The sequence below is a fragment of the Octopus sinensis genome, linkage group LG9 (assembly GCF_006345805.1).
Source record: "Octopus sinensis linkage group LG9, ASM634580v1, whole genome shotgun sequence".
NCBI lineage: Eukaryota > Metazoa > Mollusca > Cephalopoda > Octopoda > Octopodidae > Octopus > Octopus sinensis.
The window spans coordinates 4,668,004-4,687,656 of NC_043005.1; the positions used below are offsets into that span (position 1 = coordinate 4,668,004).

The 19,653-nt window shown below is 34.5% G+C and overlaps 1 long non-coding RNA gene across 1 annotated transcript in view; it reads left to right on the forward strand.

Annotated features, from left to right (window-relative positions):
* Positions 1–14,405, forward strand: part of LOC115215861 — a 29,345-nt gene extending 14,940 nt beyond the window's left edge. The window contains exons 2-4 of the long non-coding RNA XR_005000558.1: positions 7,815–7,944; positions 13,527–14,063; positions 14,142–14,405. This is a non-coding gene — a long non-coding RNA (uncharacterized LOC115215861). The remainder of the gene's footprint in view (positions 1–7,814; positions 7,945–13,526; positions 14,064–14,141) is intronic.
* The last annotated feature ends 5,248 nt before the right edge of the window (positions 14,406–19,653 follow it).

The following is a 19,653-nucleotide window of genomic DNA, read 5'->3' on the forward strand; positions in this document are numbered from 1 at the left end:
TGTAGGTGGTTATCCTCAGAGTCTGAACAGGCGGGTCAGGTATTGAGATTGGGTCTCGAAATCCTGGTCGCGGCTGCACAAGCGTCGGAGGCGGAGGAACTGGGAGTAGGGGATGGCTCGTTTGGTGTGGAAGGGGTGGGAGGAGGAGAAGTTGAGATAGAGGTGGGAATCCGTGGGTTTAAAGAAGGTGGTGGTGGTGAGAGAGTGGGAGGGGTGGTCGATGCTGAGAGAGATGTCAAGGAAGTTGACAGAGGTGTTGGAGATGGTTGAGAGTGAATTGTAGAGAGGGGTGGAAGTTGGAGAGGAAAGAGATGAATTGGCAGAGAGGTTCAGAGTGATGAAGTTGAGATTGGTGTGTGTCTAGTCAGTATTTGATTGCAATTATTCCATAGTCATGGGGTATATTAGTGTATAGGTTGATAACATCGAAGGCAACAAAAGCTGTGTATTCCTTTGTTGGTTTTTGTAGATGATTTATTTGAAATTTATATAAAAACAAAAGACGAAGACAGGTGTATGAACAATAAACAAGTGTATTAGTTTGGTGCTTGAGTAAAATGAAAAAGTCTTTTATGCTTTGAGCCTACGCCCTTCAACAGAAAGGAATAAGGGAAAATAAACAGAGAATAAAAAAAACTTGTAGATTTCAGTGGTTCAACATGTATGTATGTGTATATATATATATATATATATATCATCATCATCATCTTCTTCTTCTTCTTCTTCTTCATCTTCTTCGTCTTCTTCTCCCCCTTCTACTTCCTAACTTTATCACTAATGCTTTTTAGTATAACACCTACGCAAATTCTATAAACAAACCTTTCAATAGAAATATTCTCATGAACTGCTAGCTGCCACTGACCATTCAAAATACAACAATCAAGGCACTCCCAAAATTCCCCCCTCCTCATCATCATCCTCCTTCTTCTTCCCTACCAAGAATTCACAAGGACCTCCAGCCCACAAGTGTGAACAAGAGAGACAGAGCAAGGCAGAAACAAGGAAAATGCCACTTATATTTGAACACTATACAAATATTCCTTTAAAAAAACATTTCTTTTAATTTTTCTAAATTTAATTATTTAATCATTACAGTTGAAAAGGTCTTAAAATGACTGAAACCAGTACTGAAATGTTCTTTATAAAATTATTTTAGCATTTTCTATTTTGACTTATTTTTCATATATATATATATATATATATCACCATGATCACCGTGACAGACCAGGCTATCAGATGTTACTACACATTGCTGGTCACAATATATATATATGTATATACACATACATATATATGCTTAATGCACTATAAATGTGCAATTTTGGATCGTGCAATTAACCGAAATGCTGCATAGGCCAATATGAATTGACTTTGATAATTAATAAATAAATTGATTATGCTATGTATGTACTCTCCATTTTCTTTATATTGTTAAATTTTTCCCCCTACATTGAAAACAATGGAAACCTCTATAGCGACAACTGGAATTTTGGAAGTATAAGGTACTAATATTGAAGAAGAACCAATGATAGATTTTATCTGCCTCCCTTTGGGAGTTATAGAAATCTACAATATAGGATTTCTTCAATTACAATTTACCTAGCATTTTTAAGAGTAGGATGCATCGGGTCATGCCAGGTCCAGTTTTAAAATTTAAACTCCAATTAAGCAAAATTTACAAGAAACTCACATTCTGGTGTGTATGTCAAATGCTTTTCTTAGTCTGGTTACACCACACGCAAATGCACACACACAGTGTGCAACGAATAAAATGAAAGTAAATAGCGACAGAGTGATTTGAGGAAGACTAAACTGAAAGTATTTAAACCACTACTCAAAAAATAAAAAAACACAGCAAACAGAAACAAATAAATACATAACCATTTACTCCTCACACAATTTCTTCAATTAGAATTTACCTAAGATTTTTCAAAGTACTCCATTCGCTCATGCCATAATATATTTCTTTCAATTTCACCCCCAATTAAGACAAAATCGAGAAACTCAAATTTTAACATTTCACTCCGAAAGCATTGATGTACATGTGTGCGTGCGTGAGTGTGTGGTGTGTGGTGTTGTGTGTGGGGTTGATGGGTTGTGCGACACAGAGAGTGTGGTGTGTAAGTGAAGTGCTTTTGTTAGTGTGTGTAAAGAGACAGACAGAGAGTGAAAGACAGAAATAACTCAAGTTTTCACTATGATATCATCACGTGCGAAAAAATTCGAAGGGTTTTGAACAATTGAGATACAGATGTCACGCCTGTATTGAAACCATTGCTAAGCTGCCGTAATTGCTTAATTAAGACTTTGTTTAAATTGAAAGGGCAAATATGTGACGAGGTTGAAAAAAAATACCCCAGAAAAAAAAATGTACTGCTGGATTTATATAATTCACTACTATTTTGCTACAATGTCATGAAAAAGAAAAAATTTAGGTATGTAAATCGAATTCGCCACCCCCTTTTCCCCGTTCGCGTTTGTGTAAAAAAAATTATTATTTAAGTTTTAAAAATTATTTACTTTGTTAAAAAAATATTAATATTAATTAATTTTCAAGAATTATTTAATTTTATTCTGTAAAATAGTAATTAATTCATTTATCTGTGTATCCGCGAGGTTGTTACTCAGGCACCTACAATGGTAACCTTCAACTAACACTATCTCCTCCGAGACCCTGCGGCGCAAGTTGACCAAAATTGAGAGTATGGTAGAAGGGTTGCTCTTCCTTCCGTAGCACATAAAATTCAAATCGGACCATGTTAACACCAAAAATTATTTACATCAAAAAGATGCTTTTTTCTATGAAAATCCCTATTTTTTACGATTTTTTCACTGCTGTGTCGCCACTTTTCGGTGTATTTCGACCAGAAAAATGTTCACAAAATTTTTACTTTTCAAAATTCCAGCGGGTCGAAACAAACCCGAGCAACGCCAGGCGATACTGCTAGTATATATATAAAATATAAATTAGAGTTAAAACCGCTATTATGCAACTCAAACAGTGATAGACATAAACCAATACATAAATAACAAATATATATATATATAATTTTTTTTTAATATATAACTTATAACTAGACCTCAAAAAGTATAAAATGAATGATAAATATATAATATATATATATTTATCATTCATGTTATACTTTTTGAGATCTAGTTATAAGTTATATATTTTTAAAATTATATATTATATATATATTTGTTATTTATGTATTGGTTATGTCTATCACTGTTTGAGTTGCATAATAGTGGTTTTAACTCTAATTTATATTTTATATTATTTATACTGTGAAATTGATTTAATAATGAATTGAATTTTTCCCTGTAAGTTTGGAGTTATACTCCCTACTTATTATTATTATTAATATATTATTATTATTATTATTATTATTATTATTATATATATATATTATATATATATATATATATATTATATATATGCATATATATACATATGCATATACATATTATATATATATATACATATGCATATATTATATATATATATATTATATATATATTGTATTTATATATATGGGTGTTGGTGTGTGTGTGTGAATATATATATATATACAAATACATACATATATAGATAGATAGATAGATAGATAGATCGATAGCTGTAGATATAAAGATCATTAAATAAATGGAGTTAAATTCAGTGTTATTCAAATTCTTTTACTTCTGACATATGTTTCAAAGACAACATTGATATTATTCCAGAAGGAATAAAATGGTGTAAAACAATGCAATTTTCTCATCAGGGAAAGAAAGAAATGAAACACATAAATAAGACATTTTAACAGAATGTGATGACTGCACATATGATGAAGGGAATGCTATCAAGTTTTTCTTTTTTTAAACATTAGTAGATATAACACCAAAGTTAGTTTATAGAAAGAGAAGGAGGAGAAAGAAAGAAATTAGCAGAACACTAATAGTGGAGAGATATAGAGGGATAGGTGAATAGGAATAAAGCTTGAAGGAATGAAAGTAGATATATTTAGTGGAAGTGCAATGTAAGAAGGCAGTCAAAGGTCGAATTTTACGGAATGAACTAAAGGTATGTTTCTGCCAATGTTTGCAATGATAAACGCATTCTATAAACATGTTTACAAGGGGATTCTTTGAGAATAGGATAAAAAACATTTCACTATTACAAAGGGGGCAAAAAGATCTACCTTTGTCATAAGGTAAAGAAATAGAGATTATATTCCATTCCAAGTTAAATTATTTATTATGGTATCGAAAAGATCATAATATAACAAATAAAGAAAATAAAACATACAATCAATGAAGCAACAAAAGAATCAGTAAGATGATACATGTTGATCTTATTGGATATTTCTGTTTATTTAGTAACCTACAATCAAGTGGTTATTTCACAGACACCAAACTATAAATTTCACAGGATACAACCTTAAAGTTGACACCACTCTACTAAATGCAGGAAATTTCTGTCTCACTATTGGCTAAAAATACAGTTTTTTTTAATCTTTAAACTTCTATAACTTTTTCACCAATTTTTTTCTCCTCGATGTCATACCTTCATAGCAATTAGACTGAAAAACTATATTATTATAACCGATTTCAGATTTTTTACTGTCTTTTAAAAAATACATATTTTGTGAATGAAAAAAGCGAGATCCCCATCTGAAACAAAGATTTCTAATGAGACCTCTGTAACAAGATATCTAGAATGCATATATTGTGTTTTGAAAGAATGTTCTTGAAATAATATGAAATTAAAAATTTTGGTATCTTCATTAAAGGTGCAGATGTGGCTGTGTGGTAAGAAGTTTGCTTCCCATCCACATGGTTCTGGGTTCGGTCCCACTGCATGGCACCTTGAGAAAGAGTACCATGGCCCCGGACCAACTAGAGCTTTGTGAGTAGATTTAGTTGATGAACACTGAAAGAAGCTCATACGATATATATATATATATATATATAATATATATATATATATATATATATATATATATATATATGTATATATCTTGTGAATGTATTTTGTGTTTCTGTTTATCCGCCACCATTGACAATAGGTGTTGGTTTATTTATATCCTTGTGACTATGTGGTTTAGCAATAAGACTGATAAAATAAGCACTAGTCTTTAAAAAAAAGGGGGTATCGGGGTGGAGTTTCTTGACTAAACCCTTCAAGGCAGTACTCCAGCATGGCCACAGTCTAATGACTGAAAGGTAAAAAATAAAAGAGTCTACAGGGATACCAGGATATCTAAAATTCTTTACTTATAATGGAATATTGAATGTGTGTGAAAGTCTCGACTGAAATTATTGTAAGGGGAGGGAAACCCTTTTCTCCTGTCCCTTTCTAAGGTTTCATTTCTGTGCAAATAAGTGAAAGCAGCATCATTGAAGTCTGTGTCTGTTGAGACTTGCTTACATTTTAATTAAATCTTTTACTTGTTGATAATTAAATAAAATTTTTTTACTTGTTGAAAACCTTTTGTGGCCTTCAACCCTTTTGTTACTGTATTTATTTTGAGATGCTCTGTGTTTTTTTCAATTACTTTAAATATAACAACGAATTTAGTACATTCAGCTAATGTTAGGAACTTAAATTGTGACCAAGGTTTGGTGAAAAATTTTAATTCAAAACTTATGTAAACAAGACATTTGTACTCAGAGGCAGAGCCAGTTTCAGCCGGGTTGGCAATGAAAGGGTTAAAGGCTAATTTGAAAGGTTTAGCATTGACAGTGACCATATCTGTCCTTAATACTTTACCCATTTTATGTTCAAATCAGCCAAGTTTAGCTTCTTACACCAATCCTGCAGTGTCATTTTAAAAATAAACAATCAATTCAAAATCTCGAAGCTACATGGTAATGGTTTCAAATTTTAGGGGAGGAGTAAGTTGATTACATCACCCCTGTGTTCTGCTGGTACTTATTTTATTGACCTGACCCCAAAAGGATGGAAGGCAAAGCCAACCTCTGCAGAATTTAAATTTAGAACATAAAGACAGGGGAAAAGCCGCTAAGCCCTATTCCTGGCATGCTAGCAATTTGGCCAACTCACCCACCTTTAGAAAGCCAGGAAATAATGCAAAATGAATTCAAAACAATGTAAATAAATAAGCATTACATTTAACAATGTAATTTGAATGCTAAAGGGTTAATTTGCACCACATAAAGATGACTGGTGAAGGCTGTCAGCTTGCTACCAGTTATTCTTAGCAGCTGAAAAACACAAAAAAGGATTGCTGAAGTGGGTAACACACCAGAGCAAATATATAATGTTAATGAAACTCAATTCCTGTTAGAATATTTTTCTCAAGAAGAACAATCAACACCAGAATATACAGCTCCAAAAACAAAAATGAAAAAACATCTCTGGGGGTAGGAGAAAACTGGGGATAAGAAGTTAAAAGCTTTACTTATGTACCACTCCAAAAGTATAAGGGCTTTCAAGGGTTATGCAATATTTAATCTAACTGATTTGGCATTCAAATAAGACATAGATGGCTCAACCTTCCTAGTTCTCTTTTACAGAGCTTAGAAAAACTGAAGGACCACTGCAATAAGTGTGTGAATCTGAGAGAGGAATATGTTAAATAAAATCATAATTAATTGATCCTCCTGTAATTTCTCTTGCCCAAAGCCAGGAACTTTTCAGCGCCTCCCTGCAACATTTCCATTAAAGTGCTGCTCCTTTTAGACAATGTACCAGGCAACCCATTGAACTCTTTTGTTTTTATTTGTGAGAGGCAAAAACCTTGCTTATCCAAACATCAATTATCGGAATCTCTGATTATCCAAACAGATCATCCATAATTATGTTCCCCAATGCCTTTGTTTATGATCAAATAAGTTGCTTTCACAATCAGTTATCCAAACAAAATACTCCCTGCCCACTTTGCTTAGGTCACTGTGATCTAACTTCACATACACACACACAAATACATACCATTGTATTGTATAACATTATATGTACATATATATGTACACACAAAATATTAATGCGTTTAGATTAAGAATTCTCAAGGTCTTTCATCTGAGAGATCACTTCTATGTGTTAACTCTGTGAAGGCTTGTGGCTTAGTGGTTAGGGTACTTGGCATATGATCGCGAGGTCGTGGGTTCAATTCCAGGGGACGCATTGTGTCCTTAAGCAAGACACTTTATTTCACATTGCTCCAGTCCACTCAGCTGTCAAAAAGGAGAACTACCTGTATTTCAAAGGGCCAGCCTTGTCACACTCTGAGTCATGCTGAAACTCCCTGAGAATTATATTAAGGATACACTTGTCTGCGGTGAGCTGGCAGAAACGTTGGCACACTGGGCAAAACGCTTAGCAGTATTTCTTCTGCCACTATGTTCTGAGTTCAAATTCAGCCGAGGTTGACTTTGCCTTTCATCCTTTTGGGGTTGATTAAATAAGTACCAGTTATGCACTGGGGTCGATGTAATCGACTTAATCCGTTTGTCTGTCCTTGTTTGTCCCCTCTGTGTCTAGCCCCTTGTGAGTAGTAAAGAAATAGGTACATGTGTCTGTGGAGTGCCCAGCTACATGTGCATTAATTCCACAAGCAGGTTGTTCTGTTGATCGGATCAACTGCATCGTTGATCATTGTAACCGACAGAGTGCCAATGCCAGTTGGTGTTATTGCTGTACGTGTCTGCAGGTTTTCTGGCAAAATCATTTTCGAAAATGTAGACCATTCAAGATATCTGATGAATTATTCTGTCTATCATCTCTGCCAGGTTTTTTCAAATAAACACACACACACACGCACACACATTAAGACAAGAAAACTAAACCATTTACGCTTATTCTTTTTCTAAAGGTAACTCAAAGTCTTTCCCGTTCGGCCCTCGTGGCTTTAATAATCCTAAGTGTGGTCCAGTCTGTATGATGTACTGTGAATTTGGAAATGAGCTGGATGCAAGAGGATGCCCAATATGCAAATGTAAACAGTGAGTAGAGTCAATCTTATCTTCTAAAATATTATTCTGGCGAGGTGCAAGCATGAGGGTAACCTTAAAAGAAAACGGTCCCTTTCATAATATTTATATTGCATATATTTCTGTGTATGTTGTGTGTGTGTGTGTGTATGTATATATATATATATATATATATATATATATATATATATATACATATATATATACATATATATACACATATATATATGTGTGTATATATATATATGTGTGTATATATATATATGTGTGTATATATATATGTATATATATATATATGTAATATATATATATGTATATGTATATATATATATATATGTATATGTATATATATATATATATGTATATGTATATATATATATATATGTATATATATATATATATATATATATATATCTATATATATATATATATGTATATGTATATATATATATATATATATATATATAATATATATATATATATAATATATGTATATATATAATATATATATATATAATATATATATATATATATATATATATATAATATATATAATATATATGTATACATATATATATAATATATATATATATATATATAGATATATATATATATATAATATATATATATACATATATATACATGTATATATATACATGTATATATTATATATATATATGTATACATATATATACATGTATATATATATACATGTATATATATATATATGTATATATATATATATATATATCTATATATATATATATATGTATACATATATATACATGTATATATATATATATATATATATATTTATATACATATATATACATGTATATATATATATACATGTATATATATATACATGTATTATATATATATATATATATATTATAATATATATATATATTATATATATATTTATATACATATATATATCGTTACAAGTTGAGATAGGGGTTGTAAGTGCAACCCTCCATGGGATAACATATATCCAATATACTGCTAGTGAAGTACCCAACAAAGTTAATACATAAATGTTAAGAATTGCGATGCAATTAATTCATTTACTGTATTATATGGGCAAAGGTAAAATGTTTTACTACAAATTAATGATACAAAATAAGAAAATGGAGAAATACATCTTAATCAATGATCAACTACCAGATAATATCCAATCACATAATTTATTAAACCACTACACATGAAAATTAAGATCAAACATAATAATATAGACCAAAACAATGTACATGAAAGAGTAATATGATACAATAAGTACAGTATGTATAAGTGAATATAAATAAATATAAATATAAATATAAACTACATCTTACAGCTGTTTCGGCCATGCAGATATGGGTGTCTCATTATGCTCATATTAGCCATGTGTGATAGGTCAATATGTAGTTATAAAGGAGACACTTAAATAAAAATATCCCAGGCCTCTTCAGAGATTATGAAATACAAACTCATATTTAATATAGAGATATATAAATATATCTCTATATATATATAAACAACAAAATGTCTGTGTATCTGTGTGTCTGTGTGTCCTTTATACAAATCCACAGTTTTTCACATAAAAGGCTCGCATTTTCTGTGGGCTTTCAAATCTGTCTGAGGGTGATTGTGAAGACCTTTTCATTTCCCCAGTCACCCCAGAAAGCCATTAAAAAAATCGATAAACTGACCCCTTATGCCCATAAGTTATGACTGTATCCATTCAAAATCGCTAAAACATAGAATTTTGTATGCGGTGTGTGCATACAACTAGATACGCCAATAGACTGCCAGCTGTTTTTTGATTGGACGGAAATAATTTTACCCTTGACAGTTGAATGTACGTGCACATTTGCAGACAGTCTCTTTGACTCAGTGCACTTTTGTGTTTTGCAAAGACATGTTATCATGTGTTTTGGCTTTCAAACGTGAATGCTTTTCTGATTTGAGAAATGCAGGGAATAATTAACGAGTTAGGATCTCCAAAGCTACATTCTTCAATGGTCCTTAATCCAATTCAGTTGTCCTCCTCCGAAACAACCTGCCATGCACATCTCCACAGCCAATTTCCTCAACAGCCATGTCATTTAGAACCCCTAGGATGGGTTAGTGGTAGATCAGGATTGAAAGCTGCCTATTAGAGGCTCCTGAGCCCCCTTCCGTAAGGTTAGTCTAGGTTTTAGTTGAAGGCTTAGTTGTGTTCCGAACCTAACGCCCTCTGTTTCAGTGGATCGGGAGCCCAATTAGCCTTCTGGCAAAAAGGCATACCTATTATTTATACCTTAGTTAACCTTGATGTCTTACGTGCTTCTCTGCGTCATGAACTTATAACCATTGACCTTACTGCGTTACTTGCCTCAATGCATCATACTCATAAAATCACTCTGAATGCTGTTTTTTGTGCTCTGATTGCTCTGCCTTTTTGCCAGAATCAGCACTTTTCTTCCCACCATTGCTATTCACTCATAGGACAAGGGGGTTGGTGTCAAAAGGGCTGGCATGTGCAACTTGGTCACCTCTACCAGTCAAACTCCCAACCCATGCGTTCCCGTCGCAACACTGATTGCACAGAACTGGGTTGGGTGTGAAACCAAAACTCAACAAATGAGTTTTATGCATATTTTCAAAATCCTGCTATTTTGCAGCCAAATTCAAGTTTTTCACTTTCTTCTGCCTCCTTTTTTTGTCCGACTAATGGCATGTGCACAGACCCACTAATCTTCCATGATTATGCCGTTCCAGGTGTGAAAACCCAAGTCCAATGAATATTAATTACTGAAATGTGATAAGAAACTTAGTTCTTGATTTAGTGAGAAATTTTTACTGCGACCCGGCAACGAACAACAAGCATTAGCACTAGACCCGGCAACGCTGGGTCATAGTGCTAGTATAATTATAAATTGAGAAAAAGTCAGAATTTGGGGAAAAAAATCCTTTTATTTCTTCATTATTATTAGAGCTTTCGTTCCTTTCTAGAACTTGTTAAATACAATTTTATTTGACAAGTCATAGAAAGGAACGAAAGCGCTAATAATGAAGAAATAAAAGGATTTTTTTCCCAAAATTCTGACGACTTTTTCTCAATAGTCAATTTCTGTATATCACACCTAACACTCTATACATATATATATGTATATGTGAGAAGACCTTGCAGGACAAGTGAGACCAGAACACATGGCCTTTCCCTGGGATGTACCTTATGCATACCTTTCCTTCTTTGGACACAAAACTCTACTTGCGAAGACCTGTTGAGGCAAATGAAATCAAAATCGATAAAAAAAAATCAATGGAAATTGTAGTTATGATATCCGTGCCAGAGGGACGTAAAAAGCACCATCCAAACGTGGCCGTTGCCAGCGCAGCCTCGACAGGCTTCCGTGCCGGTGGCACGTAAAACGCACCAACCGATCGTGGCCAATGCCAGCCTCACCTGGCACCTGTGCCGGTGGCATGTAAAAAGCACCCACTACACTCATTGAGTGATTGGCATTAAGAAGGGCATCCAGCTGTAGAAACACTGCCAGATCAAACTGGTGCAGCCCCCTGGTTTGCTAGTCCCCAGTCAAACCATCCAACCCATGCCAGCATGGAAAACGGACGTTAAATGATTATGATGATGATGATGATGATATATATATATATAAACATTATTAAATCTCAGAGCGAGATGTAAACAGTAACCACTCAACAACGTAAAGTATAAAAGCTATCTCAATATGGCTAACCACAAAGTGGGGGTAGCTTTTAGCCCCAGGAGATCGACATCTCCTGCTGGCTTTAGACACACTTTCTGTGCCCTTCAGGTATTTGCAAAGGGAAGCCATCCCTTCCTCGTAAGCCTTAGTGATATGCACCGGACCGCGGTTTCGAGATTATTGTCTCGGCTTTTATAATTTACGTTGTTGAGCGGTTACTGTTTACATCTCGCTCTGAGATTTAATAATGCTTACAGTCAGTTTTTCAAAATCAGTGGCAGACGTCACTAGAAAAACTCTTATATATTTGCAAAGCAAGCCTTGCCTTTCATCGTGACCTGGTGGTTACCGCCCATTGATAAGAGACAATAATCTCGAAACCGCGGTCCAGTGCGTATCACTAAGGCTTACGAGGAAGAGATGGCTTCCTTTTGCAAATACCTGAAGGGCACAAAAAGTGTGCCTAAAGCCAGCTGGAGACGTCGATCACCTGGGGCTAAAAGCTACAGTAACACCCCCACTTTGTGGTAAGCCATATTGAGATGGCTTTTATACTTTACGTTATATATATATATATATATATATATAGTAATCCCTTGCTGTATCACGGTTCATTATTTAAGCTTATGTCAATTCCTCCGTGGTGGAATATACAGTACAGTACAGTATTATTTTTCCTTTGAATTTTCACCTATGGTGGGAGGTTTTGGAACGTAACACCTGCAATAGTCAAGGGATTACTGTATGTGTGTGTGTGTAAAAAGGTTGAATCAAATTTTGTCCTTTAGTTTGGAGGATTCCAAAAAAGATTTGTAATATAGATTCTTCATATTTTGCTGGTAGCATACTGGTGAAAGAGTGCGCAAATGAAAATAATACTTGTATATGGTGAGTTGTGAATTTATGGAAAGGAGTCCCATAAAACTCAGCAAATTTCTTAAAAACGGAGAAGAGAAAATGTTGAAATGTCATCTTCTCTTCTCCATTTTTAAGAAATTTGCTGAGTTTTATGGGATTCCTTTCCATAAATTCACAACTCACCATATACAAGCACATATATATATATGTATATATATATATGTGTGTGTGTGTGTATATGTATATATTTATATATATATATATATGTGTGTGTGTATATGTATATATGTGTATATATATATATATATATATATATATACACACACAGAGAAAGAAAGAGAAAGAGAGAGTGCTGTTCTACACAGTTTCCATCTACGACATCCTCTTAGAAGGCATTGGTCAGTCTTGCGCCATAGTAGAAGAAAACACTTGACCAATGTGTTACCAGTGAGTGCTGAACTACCTAGGCTGTGTGGTAAGTCGCTTGTTTACCAACCACATGGTTCCAAGTTCATTCCCACTATGTGGCACCTTGGGCAAGTGTCTTCTACTATAGCCTCGGGCCGACCAAAGCTTTGTGAGTGGATTTGGTAGATGGAAACTGGAAGAAGCCTGTCATATATATGTATATATATATATGTAAGTGTGTGTGTGTTTGTCTCCCCAAACATCGCTTGACAACCGATTTGGTGTGTTTACGTCCCCGTAACTTAGCGGTTTGGCAAAAGAGACCGATAGAATAAGTACTAGGCTTACAAAGAATAAGTCCTGGGGTCGATTTTCTCGACTAAAGGTGGTGCTCCAGCATGGCCACAGTCAAATGACTGAAACAAATAGAAGAGTAAAAGAGTTTGGCTGCAAAGTGAACTTTTCTAACTCAGACAGAAATGTCTTTACCAAATACAAGAAATTATATTAAAACAAAACAGAACAAAAAAACTTTAAAAAAAGCAATAATGCTATAGTGTTGTTGTGCTTGTTGTTGTTGGTGTTGTTGTTAGTGTGACTGTATGCTTAGCCTTCTCTTTTTTATCATTTCAGGGCACCAAAATGATGACAGCAAATGATGACCAGCTCTGAATAGTGGAACATGACTCATGATAAATTTATAGGAAGATGACCACGGTGATGAAGATGATGATGGTGGTGGTGGTGGTGGTGGTTGTGTGAGTGATGGTATTAGTGAAGATGAAGATGTTCATGATGATGATTATGATAATGGAGGTTATAGGTGGCGGCAGCGGTGGTGGCGGTAGTGGTGGTGGTGGTAGTGGTGACTTAACCAGTCCACACCTGTTTTTACATATTTTTCAGTTGTAAAGTTAATTGCCATAAAACACTCACAAGCCCCAAATACAATATTAATTATTTAACTTGTTTCAGTCACTGAACTGTGGCCAGGGTGGGGCACAACATTGGCGAAATTCTTTTCTTTTCTTTTTCGACCTTATTGACCCCAGAATTTATTTTTAAATATGGTCCCTTATTTTTGCAATCACTGTTTTGTCACATTGCTATGTAAGGGAACAACATAAAACACACAGAAAATGGGATATTTGTGTGTGTGTGTGTGTGTGTGTAATTCAGTCAATGCCAACTGTGGAAATAAACAATAGACACGAATATGCACACATGTATATATATCTTTGTATAAAGATGTGTGTGTGTGTGTGTGTGTGTGTGTGTGCGTGTGTGTGTAGCAAGCAGATCTCTGCCTCAGATTTAGATCCAACTATTTTCTTTGCAAATAAAATACACAAAGAAACAAACAAGATCTTTCAAACTCAGTCATGAGATCTGTTGCATAGAGACACTGTGTGTGTGTATACACACACATATATATATATACATACACACACACACACATATATATATATATATAAACATGTATATATACATATACGTACACATATATATATGACATGTATGTATATACATACATATACATATATATATATATAATAATAATAATAATAATAATAATAATAGTAGTAGTAGTAGTAGTAAAAATAATAATAATAATAATAATAATAATAATAATAGTAGTAGTAGTAGTAGTAAAAATAATAATAATAATAATAATAATAATAATAATAATATTAGGGAGTATAACTCCGAACTTACTAGGAAAAATTCAATTTAGAATTAAATCAAATTTCACAGTATTAAAACAAATATGTTTTATAAAAATATATATTATTTGTTATTTATGTTTTGGTTTATGTCTATCAATGTTTGAGTTGCATAATAGTGGTTTTATCTCTAATTTATATTTTACATATATATACATGTATGTAGACATATATATATATATATACATACACATACATACATATATATATATATATATATATATATATATATATATATATATATATATACATATATATATATATATGTATATATAAAGGGTAAAGACCCCCTTCGGTCATGAATGACCATGGGATTGTACCTAGAAAGTTACCCTCCTAGACACAAGTCCGGGCAAGGTTGTTTATGGAAGACCAGCAGTCGCCCATGCATACCAGCCTCCCCTCTCCACGCCACCAGTGTTATCCAAGGGAAAGACAAAGGTCGATATAGCTTGGCACCAGTGACGTCGCAACTCATTTCTACAGTTGAGTGAACTGGAGCAACGTGAAATAAAGTGCCTTGCTCAAGAACACAACACGCAGCCCGGTCCGGGATTCGAGCTCACAACCTCACGATCGTAAGCTCGACGCTCTAACCACTGAGCCATGTATATATACATGTCTATATATATACATATATAGACATGTATGTATATACATGTGTCCCTTTCTGTAGAAAAGCATAGGCTCGAAACGTAAAAGACTTTTTCTATTCCTGAGCGTTATACTAATACATATGTTTGTTTTGTACACCACCTGTCTTCCTCTTTTGTTTTTTTGTGAACTCTCCAACTCTCCCCCTATACATACACACATATATATATATATATATATATATATATATAGACATGTATGTATATACATACATATACATATTTACATATATGTGTGTGTGTGTGATCTGTATAAACATAATGTGATAAAGTGTTCCCCTGAAGAACTGCTGTGGATCTACATCCAATTGCACTATGAACACCCGTGGCAGAGGATGCAAATAATGATAATGATGAACTATACATTAGGAACAAGTGGTATAAACTGTGTCTTGTTTATTGTACTTTCCACTCACACACACACATATTCATTCAAAGGGCTTCCTCACAGTCTCCATCTACCTATTCACTCACAAGGTAATTGTTGGTTTGCATCTACAGTGAAAGATTTTCAACCAAAATACCAAATTGTGGGAGCAACCTTAAGACGATGTGGTTACAAGATGAACTCTTTAACCACGTAGCCAAGCGTTTGCTTAATCATACAAGGATATTTTTTATATTGTTAAAAGACTTATTATTATTATGTAATAATTATTAATCTCAATAAATATTCTATTAAATATAAACGGAGGTTTTATTTGTTGCTCAATTGGTTCTGTTTTTACCTGATCATTAATAAACCAGAAATCGAAATCAATCAAAAATCAATGGAAATTGTAGTTGTGATCCCTGTGCCAGTGGCACGTAAAAAGTACCATCCGAACGTGGCCGATGCCAGTGCCGCCTTGACTGGATTCCATGCCTGTGGCACATAAAAAGCACCAACCGATCATGGCCGTTGCCAGCCTTGCCTGGCACCTCTGCCGGTGGCACGTAAAAAGCACCCACTACACTCTCGGAGTGGTTGGCATTAGGAAGGGCATCCAGCTGTAGAAACACTGCCAGATCAGACTGGAGCCTGGTGCAGCCTCCTGGCTTCCCAGCTCCTGGTCGAACCGTCCAACCCATGCTAGCATGGAAAACGGACATTAAACAATGATGATGAGGATGTTACTTCATTAATAAACCATTAATTAACCAACAGATCATTAATGAAGCAATGAGGTGTTATTTTCTACTTCAATAAGATCCTTTGCCAAGAAGAGCATAATATCTAACGTTTCAGTATTTGCCTTTCATCTGTGAGTCACCGAAAGGACTTGGGTGAGACCAGATAAATTGTTACCCTGGGAGCAGAATTTCTAATGAAAAAATTATGTAAATTAATCTCATCATTGTTTAATGTCCATATTCCATGATGGTATGGGATGGATGATTTAACAAGGCTCAGTCGGCTCAAAGACTTCATGCTCCGAAGTCTACTTTGGTAAGGTTTCAATGGCTGGATGCCCTTACTAATGGCAACCACTATATAGCGTGCCCCACTGCTTTTTTCATGGCACCAGCACTAATGAGGTTACCATGCAGCCTGCAAGTCAAAAATAGTATGCCTTTCGTCTAATGCAGAAGGGCACTGGTGATTCATGGTGTTGTTGCTTTGACAAGGAGTAAATAAATGAAGAGACTGTTACTGAAGGAAGGAAATGGCCAAGAGAGGATGGAGTTGTGTGAGGGTTTTAGGTAAGAGTTCTTATGTGAATGAGTTGAAAGCTAATAATTGGGGCTGGGAGAGTCATTACCTGAAATGCAAACAAAATAAAGCAAGGGGAAAAATTCAAATAAAAAGGTCTGTACCCTAAGCAGATAGAGGAGACAAAGGGCAACCATAGCTAGAATTTGTGAAGCTGCATCACTTAGCCGTTGGCTCATGATTGGAAGGGCATGAGTTCAATGCTCAGAGGCTCACTGTGTGCTTGAGCAAGAAACTTGATTTTTCACTGCTTCAGTCTACTCACCTGGCAAAAATGAATTGTACCTGTAATTTAAAAGGGGCCAGCCTTGTCACATTCTGTGATACCAAAATTTAAGTTTCTATTGTTTCTCGTTAATTTCACAAGCAGGCTGTTCCATTGATTGGATAAACTGTATCCCTCATCATCATAACCAACAGTGTGTCAGTATAACTAAAGTTAAGGCGGCAAACTGGCAGAAACGTTAGCACGCTGGGGGAAATGCTTACCAGTATTTTGTCTGCGGTTACATTCTGAGTTCAAATTCCGCCAAGGTTGACTTTGCCTTTCATCCTTTTGGGGTCGATAAATTAAGTACCAGTTACGCACTGGGGTCGATGTAATCGACTTAATCCCTTTGTCTGTCCTTGTTTGTCCCCTCTGTGTTTAGCCCCTTGTGGGCAATAAAGAAATAAGTATAACTAAAATTTAAATATTTACAGACATAGACAACCTCCTGCACAGAAGCAAAGCCGACAGTTCAGAATCATAAGAAGTCAAGGTATTCATTCATTCTGCAAGGGGAAGAAGTTTCTAGGTTTAAGATAAAAAGGTTTTTTCCTGTGGATGTTTGATGAGTTGCAGTATAGAATAACTGATACTTCATTTTAACAACCCCGAAAAGATGAAAGGCAAAGTCAGCTTCCATGGAATTTGAAATCAGAACATAATGACAGATGAAATGCTGCTAAGCATTTAGTCCAGCATGCTAATGATTCTGCCAGCTCACTGCCTCCTCATCAGCACTAATAACAACAATAGTTAATTAGGTGAGAATATATATTTAATCTTCAAACTACGAACACTTCTAACGCTAACGAATCTGAAACTGCCTCTTTTTCTATGATACAAACGTGCTGTTTCAAAGTAATCCTAATTAAAACCTTCCGTCAAAGTTTCATGCTAATTAATATATGTTCCAAACACCAATTATTTTACTAAATTCTTCGTTATTTCCAAAATTAATTGAAACAAAATCTGTATATTTCAACAGAAATAGAATATCAAAAGGATAAAAGTGAACCAAAGCAAAACCTTCCATCAAAATTTAAAGTTAATTTATATTCCAAAGACCAGCTTGATAAATTTTTTTAATTAGCTGAAACGAAAATCCGTGTATTTCAACAGAAATATGATAACAAAAGGGTTTAAAAGCTAAATGTAAGAGCAAGCAATTCTTTTTATTTTTTTTTTGTTTCCATAACATAATTATTCTTTTAATAGATTATGTTCCATAATGAAACTTTTGAACGAATCTTACTTAAGATGTGTAGGGTGAATAAACTTAAGGCCATTTGCTAATTTCAGAGTCTGGTGAATAAACTTAAGGCCATTTGCTAATTTCAGAGTCTGGTGAATAAACTTAAGGCCATTTGCTAATTTCAGAGTCTGGTGAATAAACTTGTGACACCGTTAATTTTGCAAGCTCCTCCACACTTGACTTGGCTAAATTAGGAGAAAGCGGAAGAACATGATTCTAATAAGAATCAAAATTACCATTTGCCAAACATTCTCCCTCTCTCTCTCTGTTTTTATATTGGGTTTGGCATCAACTTCTCTGAAGACACTCACAACATTGAATCATACGACTGCCACAGAAGGCCTCATCTTCATATAGTGTTTTTGCTGTTTTTGTTTAACTCCAGGTCAGTCTCAACTGAGCAGGCCTATGAGCAAAAAAGCATTCTAGCCATGGCCATCCCATATTTTCAGGCTTTCTCACAAACTACAATAGTGTTTCTCAAACATTCTAACAATCATCTCTTTTCATTTACCAAAACCTTTTACAAAACCCTCAATGCACTCCCACCCCATCAATTTTTTAGGGCCATACGCATAAGGCATGTGGCCTGGTGGTTATGCCATTGCACTCAATATCACTAGATTGTGGGTTTGATTCCAGAACTGAGCAGTGTACTGTGCTTTTGAGCAAAACACTTCATTTCATGTTGCTCTAGTGGCAGAATCGTTGATGTATTGGCAGAAATGCTTTACAGTATACCTTTCAGCTCCCTACATTCTGAGTTCACAGTCTGTGGCATGGCTGGCCCTTTGAAATACAGGTACTACTCATTTTTGCTAGCTGAGTGGACTGGAGCAACATGAAATAATGTGTCTTGCTCAATGGCACACTGTGCAACCAGGAATAAAACTCCTGATTGTGAGCCAAGTACCCTAACCACTTGGCCACACACCTACACAATGTGTCTGAACAATAGATGGAGGGATCTCAGCTGAAGTGCTTTCGGTTCTTGCTCTGTTTCGTTGACACTAAACAAGAACAGTTAATAGAACAGTTAACTGTTCTTGACAACAATAACAATTAATAGGGTGGAAACCTATTTAATCCCTGGAGCTTTGAAAAATCTTGAAATAGGATCCTTTTTTAATAGATTATCTTCCAAAGAAATTATTTGAAGGCTTTTGTTGA